At 38.6% G+C, this 8375-nt stretch overlaps 1 pseudogene; it reads left to right on the top strand.

Moving 5' to 3' along the window:
• Positions 1–677: 677 nt before the first annotated feature.
• Positions 678–7800, top strand: LOC139080182 (small ribosomal subunit protein uS2-like; annotated as a pseudogene).
• Positions 7801–8375: the final 575 nt, after the last annotated feature.

Raw genomic sequence — 8375 nt, forward strand, 5'->3', positions numbered from 1 at the left:
AGAGAGAGATTTGCGGCTCCAACTGAGGTAATGTTCTTTCTCATGTTCTACTTTTGAAATGCGTGTTCTCTAATGAATCATAAATGAGAAGTTTCTAGAGCATGGCTTATTTCCTAATAGACAAGTTTGTTCTGTACAACTCTTGAAGGGCACAGTTAATAAAGAGACACAGACAACTATACTACTTTGTAAAGCTCTATCACAAGATGTAATGCGACTGCCTGGTTATCTCTTCCTATAAAAATTATTAACAGGGAATGGCAGAGAAGCTGCCTCATATTTGGGATTTTCTTTCTTTTTTGGTGGTTGGTGGGTGATAAAGAATGGACTTGACCTTAAGGCAGCTGGGGAACAGATAACTTTACTTTTTGGGTTCCACAGTCTGAAATAAGCATTGTAGATACTTTATTTTTTTTTTTTAGTGGATGTACAACTTGCTTAGACAAGTAGCAGATTTTTCACGTCTTCTTCAGCGTCATCAGACCACTTATCAAGTTTGGATAAAAGACATTTGTTAACAATGTACCTCATTGTCTGTGTTTTCCCTCAGCTAGAAACTGACTGTCTGCAATGACCCTATCTTTAGAGGTTATGGGGATCTTGACCAGTTTTAAACCTATTCTCCAGAGGCCGTGAGGAAAGAGATGGCTTTCAGAATTCAGAGATCCAAACTTAGAATGGCTAGTAAGCCCCGGACATTGTCATCATCAGCCATGTACACCAGCTACCTTCCCCCATCTTCCTTTATTCTATTTCTATTCAAAGCCGTCATTCCAGCTCTGGAGGCCCCTACGGCAAATCCCAGATACCAGCCTTCCTTGCACCCAAGGTAAGACAGTAGATAAAAATAAATTGATCACTGGGCCTGGCCCAGTGGTGTAGTGTTTAGGTTCCCATGCTTGGTTTCTACGGCCCAGGGTTCGCAGCTTCAGATCCCAGGCGCGGACCTAGCACCGCTCATCAGGCCAGGATGTGGAGGCATCTCACATAAAATAGAGGAAGATTGGCACAGATGTTAGCTCAGGGCCAATCTACCTCACAAAAAATAAATAAATAAATAAAAATAAAGTGATCATTGTCATAACCATTGATTTTTAAATGTGTATTTTCTTTTTTCATTTATAAAGGATGCATGCTTAAATTAAATTGACTATTGCTATGATATCTTCCACTTACCTTAAGATATGCAGTGTGGTGTTGTGTGTGCGTTATTTGATCAAGAGTACATCTCAGGTGCTGTAAGCATTCTATTCAACAATTTCAGTCCAGGGCTGGCCAGCTAAGCTTTCTAACTAGAAGTTCCATGCTCTAGAGGCTACTGATGCATGCACTTCCATTATCCATGTTTATACTATACAAATCTAACTTATTCATGGATGTTAGAAATATGTTAGAAATAAGAATATTAGATATTATTTATAAATAGCCCCCTATATGGCAAAATAATTTTTTAGAGGTAAAAATGGTGGTTTATTGACAAATATCACTAATGTAAGACGAGAGCTCTCATTGGTAAAATTAAGGCTCTTCAGGATATGTAGACTGGCTAAAATCATTTTAGAGGCATAGACATGAACAGGGTATAAGAATTCATGGAGGCTTGAAGCCTTTAGCCATAGAAATGATGCTTGAGACTTGAGACCTAAGCAGACTGGTTCCAGCCATTGGTGTAGGAGGATTTCTAATGATGTCTTTATCTTGAGTAAATATTTCATGCAAGATGTTAATGGGAGCACTTAACTGTACCAAGAGCTGGGAATTTATCAAGCTTTAAAGAATATTTTCTATGACCTAAGTTAGGGGTCTATTTGTCAGTTTATTGCTCTATATGCGTTGCAGAATTTGGTCTGTGATTTGCTTTTACTGTAATCTAGGGGCCACATAATCTACCATAAAGAACCTAAGAGTTGTGCATGTTAAATTGGTTTGAGGTCAGTTCATAATTGTTTCTGGAACACTGACCTAGTGCTAAGTACTTTACTTGTATTTTTTAATCTTTATGGTGATCTATACAATAATCCTCACAATACTCCTCATACAACTGTTATTGTTCATTTTTGTTTTTGGTAAACCATCTATGCATAAGGTGGTGCTAATCATTGTCATTATTTAGAGAAAGAGAAGCAAGATGATCAAATTCACCTCTGAGGTGAGTACAATAACCCTGTTTTACAGATGAGGAAACTAAGGCACAGCATAGTTAACTGACTCCTCATTATCACAGAGCTAGAATGTGGCCAATCTTGGATTTAACCCGTACCTGAGTGACTTTAAAAGCCCATCCTTATAACCATGATGTTTTACTGCTTCCCTTAATGATTCTTTCTTGTGAAATAGAAGAATTTATGTGCTAAGATGTGAGTTAAATATTTCTGATAATACAGTATTTACATTGCAGAGTTTTCTTACGTGATTGAAAGGTAGAAAATAACTTGTCAAGTCCCAGGGCATGCTGGGTAGCTATCAGGACTATAGGATAATTAGACACCTTTCAAGCAGTCCTCTCAGTGTGGAAAATGTCCTCAAGGACTTTGATTCAAATGACTGATTTCATGACAATGAAGGGCTCCAAAGGTGGAACAAGTTTCTTTTATGGAGAGCAAAGGAAATAGTTAGGCCAGCACTGAGTCTTTTCAGGGTAAACATTGGAAGCTGAAGATTATCTGTGCTGATTTTTCCCCTAATCCCTATTATTGGGTTTCTGCTTACCCAACCTTAGTATAGCTGGTATAATATCATCTCAGTAACCTTTGTGTTTGCCGGTTTATCTTGATCAACTATCAGTGCAAGGTGAGAAGCTGCCTTTCATCTGGTTTCCAATGGTGCTAACTAGAAAAAAAGAAACTAAAAAGTTTGCATTGAGCAGAAATAGAGTAGTCAAGGTATTAAACCACCCACAGTGAACCTAAAGAAGGTGTTTGAAGAAGGAAGGTGTCCTAGGGAGAAAGTTCGCTAAAGAATATTGACACCATGGGACACTGTGAACAAAGAGCGTTGGCTAAAATCTTGATTATTCGCAGTGATACCAAGTTTTCTTATTTGAACTTTGATAACGAGTTTTTGTCAATTAATCCTTATGCTGAAGCTATTCTCCTAAATCTGATACAGCAAATATTTGCATTGTTAAGGAAGATAATCCTTGAACTCTTAGCATTACAAGCAGAGCTAGCAAAAAAATAGAAAGTATAATGCTACATAAACCTTCCTCTGTAGAAAGAAAATAGAACAAGTGTGATTTTTGGAGACGAGCTAAATCAGACAGAAGAGCAGAGAGAGTCTTCAGGGCCAAGGAGGGAGGAGAAAGTGAACAAGGAAGTTGTAAAGCACAAAATGATTTATTTTATACCTGCTTATTAAATGAAAAGAGAAGGGGCTTCACTTATCTAACGTGCTTCCTTTTACAATGTGTTGTAGTGGGAAGAACATTCCCTTTGTAGTCAGCAGACCTACGTTTAAATCCTGGCTGCGCCACTTTCTGCCTGGGAAATTTAGGGCAGTTTCTTTAGCCTCTCTGAGCCTCAGTTTCTCGATAAGTTAAATGGAGCTCTCAGTACCTGTCTCTTATCAGTGTTGGAGCCTGTATCTGTCACTTACCTTCTGTCTAACATTGGGCAACTCAACCTGAGCGTCAGAAGCTTCATCTGTAAAAAGGGAATAATAATGCTTCCTGGCTCCAATCTAGAACTTTTTCCTGTACATGTGGACAAAACATACAGGACTATACACTTGATGGTTTTTGTTTTGTCAAATCAGAAAAATAGTGACTACCTAGTAGTGGCATTCTAAGAATTAGGCAGTAATGTATTTCAAGTTTCTAGTCCCTAGTAGCCAGGCAATAAATGGTACACAATAGACATATTAGAAATACATTATTAAATTCACACAAGATCTTTTAGTGGCATTGGCTTATTTAATTCTTGCTTTCATGGGGGAAAATATATGCCAAAGCAGACAACATAAGAAACTAAAGTTTCTCACATTTAAATTATGTTCTCCATTTTTCAAAACATAATCATCTCTTCATGGAGAAGGATACACATACATCATACTCCCTGTTTTCCAGAAAACAAGGCTGAGATCCAGAGAAATTTAAGTGATATTTACCAGAGATGATGTGAATTTAAGTAGAGGAGTCAGAGCTGGAGTCTGGATTCCTGAGTTCTGTCCTGGTGATCTCCCCATTTTACCACATTCTCATTGTCCTGTGGGTCTGGCATACCTTTCTAGAAATACTCTTTTAGGGTAAACTGTAAGAGCAAGAAGTAAGCAATCAAAGTAGGCTTTCCTCTTAGGAGTTCATGATGTGTTGACATCCTTGGCTTATTGTTTCAGTTTTTTTTTTTTTTTAAGATTTTATTTTTTCCCTTTTTCTCCCCAAAACCCCAGGTACATAGTTGTATATTCTTTGTTGTGGGTCCTTCTAGTTGTGGCATGTGGGACGCTGCCTCAGCGTGGTCTGATGAGCGGTGCCATGTCCGCGCCCAGGATTCGAACCAAGGAAACACTGGGCCGCCTGCAGCAGAGCACGCGAACTTAACCACCTGGCCACGGGGCCAGACCCTGTTTCAGTTTTTTAAATGTGAAAAAAAGATGAATTCTCTGTAACATTTAGATACGAACAGAGAGAATATGCATTTTGCTAAATTGAGTGGACTCATGCCACTATCAGTGTTGAGCCTTGAACTTATTTCAGACCCTTGAAAGGTGAAAATTAACAAAATATTTTGCCTTTTTTCAAAAAGGTTGAAGCTTTTAAGATCACAAATCAAATTCATCAACACTAAACACCTAAGGAAAATGATCAGCAAAGAAAATTGAAATACTAACAAAATTATTAAATTTTCTTTGAAACATATCTACTTACAGTACATGGTTACTGACTACACAATGTTTAAAAGCACTGGGCTTGTAAGAATCAAGCCCAAACTGATTTAGATTCCATAATATAGTTTATTTTACCCAGCTAAATATTTTAATTTGGGTACAAATTTTTTCTTTGCAGTATTAAAATGCTTTTAGAAAGTACCAGAAATAAAAAGCATTGTGTAGATGTAATTTACTATTTATTTTAGTTCAGCTCAACCTACATTAATTTAACGCAACCTACAATACTCATGGAGAGCCTACTCTCTAGGGCATGAGGCTGGCCCTGAGATAACTAAGGACTTTGTTTTCAAAGAACTCAGTGTCTGAGCTTTATGGTAATAAAAGCGTACAGTTGCTAATGTTTATTGATCTCTTGCTATGTGTCAGCCACTCTGCCAAGACTTTTGCCTATGTTTTCTTATTTAACACCCCCACTTAAGTCCTTTGGAGATAACATTTTATTAGCCCCATTTTGAGAATGAAAGAACAGTGGCTTAGATTAAGGAATTTATCCAGGGACACACACAGAGCTCATAAATGGTTTAATCCATTCACTTAATAGATATACTCACACAAATACACAGACACAAACCAACATACACAAAAGTAAACCCAAATACTTGCAACTTTTATTTTTTAAAAAACTGCATATTATTTTTCCTTCTTTAATTGAAAAAAAGGTATTTGCTGTTATTATTGTTTCTTCTGCCAGCTTATGCTTAGATAATGATTGTGCAATAGGAACATTGTTGTTGTGCAGAAAGGGCAATGCATTGACAATCAGAGAGGGGTGCAAAAGTCTTTAGTGGCTGTTAACTCAAGTCTCAAATGCTTTGACCCTAATACTGTATTTTGTTCATTTTTCAAAAGATAAATTAAGGGCTGGCTGTGTAGCATAGTGGTTAAGTTTGGGCACTCAGCTTTGGTAACCTGGGGTTCGCGGTTTCAGATCCTGGGTGTGGACCTACATACCATTCCTCAAGCCATGCTGTGGCAGTGTCCCATATACAAAATAGAGGAAGATTGGCACAGATGTTAGCTCAGCAACAATCTTTCTCAAGCGAAAAAAAAAAAAAAAAGATAAATTATAACCAAAATGATATTTAAACTTTAGGTTGACTTTATAGTAAAGCTTCTAATCTTAAACCATATTTGTATTTTTCCTAGGAAATTGTGGTAATAACATGCTTTGAATATACCCAGAACTGTCTTTTATAAAAGGATCCCAAACATGCAAGGCCAGAGAACCTTAGAAATGAGTGCATGGGGGACACATGTATAGGAGGGAAATTCAGGGAAGCATGAGGTTTTAAAAAGAGTAGTATTGCCCCCGTTTTATTTAAAGTTTGTAAATAGAAAACTCTCCATAGAATATTAAGAAAAATATTAGAAATATCTAATTCCATTCATGCATTGAAATAGTAGATTGAGTAACTATATTAGCTTAGTAGGTTGCCATAACAAACTATCACTGACTGGATGGTTTATACAACAGAATTTATTTTCTCACAGTTCTGGAGGTTGGGAGTCCATAAAGTGCCAGCAGGGTTGGTTTCTTCTCGTTGGGCTCTCTCCTTGGCTTGCAGATGGCTACCCTCTTGCTGTGTCCTCATTTGGTTGTCCCTCTGTGCGTACATGCCCTGGTATCTCTTTGTGTGTCCAAATTTGTTCTTCTTATGATGACAGCAGCCAGATAGGATTAGGGCCCATACTGTTGGCCTCATTTTAACCTAATTACCTCTTTAAAGGCCCTCTCTCCAAATACAGTCACGTTCTAGGTACTGGGTGTTAGGGCTTCAACATATGAACTTTGAGGGGACACAATTAAGCCCACATAAGTGACCTCTAACTGCAAAGAGCTGAGAGTTCTTCCAGATCTGGACTTTCATGCATCTTATTCAAAATTCTCACTGTATATAAATTGACCACAATGTGACTTGCTAATATAGTGCTTTTCTTTATGTATTAAAAATGACATTCCTTCTTTTCCATGCTACCCAGAGAGGGGTCCATACTGTGGTGTTTTGGTTTATTGACGTAACTTAAAGGGAAATTTTCACAAGGTCCAGAGTCCTTGATGTCCTGCAAATGAAGGAGGAGGATGGCCTCAAATTTCTTGCAGCTGGAACCCATTTAGGTGGCACAAACCTTGACTTCCAAACAAAACAGTATGCCTATAAAAGGCAAAGTGATTGTATTACCTCATAAATCTGAAGAGAACCTGGGAGAAGCTTCTGTTGGCAGCTGGTGCCATTGTTGCCACTGAAATCCCAGCTGATATCAGTATCATATCCTCCAGGAATACTGGCCAGTGAGCTGCGCTGACGTTTGCTGCTGCCACTGGAGCCCTGCCTATTGCTGGCTGCTTCACTCCTGGAATCTTCACTATCCAGATCCAGGCAGCCTTCCAGGAGCCACCACTTCCGGTGGTTCCTGATCCCAAGGCTGACTACCAGCCTCTCAGAGGCGTCTTCTGTTAACCTGTCTGCCATCACTCTGTGTAACACACTCTCTTCTGAGGTATGTGGATATTGTCACATTACCATCCCATCCATCAACAAAGGAGCTCACTCAGTGGGTCTGACATGGTGGATGAGGGGCTGGGAACTTCTGTGCATGCGTGGCACCATCTCTGGTGGTCATGCCTAATGTCTACTTCCACAGAGCTCCTGAAGGGATTGAAAAGGACGATCAAACCGCTGCTGAAAAGACTGTGGCCCAGGAGGTTAATGGACTGCTCCACCTCTGGAATTTACTGCTATTCAACCTGAGGTCACAGATTGGTCTGCACGTGCCCTCTGTGCCTATTCAGCAGTTCTCTACTGAAGGCAGGAGTGCTCAGCCTGCCACTGAGGACTGGACTGAAGCTCCCACTGCTGGGGCCACTGAATGGGTAGGAACAACCACTGAGTGGTCTTAAGCTGTTCTTCCACAGCCTCTTAAACAGCAAATAGAAATAAGGTTGATGGAAAATAAACAGTTCCTAAAAAAACAAAAAGACGTGCCTGAATTAGTTTTAGTAGGACGTTATATGTATATCTGTGTGTATACACACACATATACATATATGTGTTTGGACCTATATATCCATATATATATCACTGTATATATATGTATATATACATATCCACACATATATATGTATGTGTTGGGTAATAGGGAGATAGAGAGACAGCTGCGGTTGTATCTCCTTTTTATTCACTCACACATTTACAACCAAAAGTATACATCCACTTATTAACCAATTAGATGTGACCAAATGAATAACAAAAGACACACATTTTCACCATGCTAAAAGCATTCTTTGTAAAAATGCATTTGAATAAGTTTCTCTTTTAGATTAACCTATGATTTCATGCTACATTCAGCCTGGTTTTGGATATGTGTGTATAGAATAAAATAAACTATCTGCAGTTGTACTGCAAGTTAAAAGTCATTGCAAGTACGTTCGATAAGAGCCCCACTGTTGTGGATTATATTTTCCAAAAATGGCTGCAACAACATTTCCA

This window comes from Equus przewalskii, chromosome 29 (assembly GCF_037783145.1).
Source record: "Equus przewalskii isolate Varuska chromosome 29, EquPr2, whole genome shotgun sequence".
In the NCBI taxonomy this organism is placed as follows: domain Eukaryota; kingdom Metazoa; phylum Chordata; class Mammalia; order Perissodactyla; family Equidae; genus Equus; species Equus przewalskii.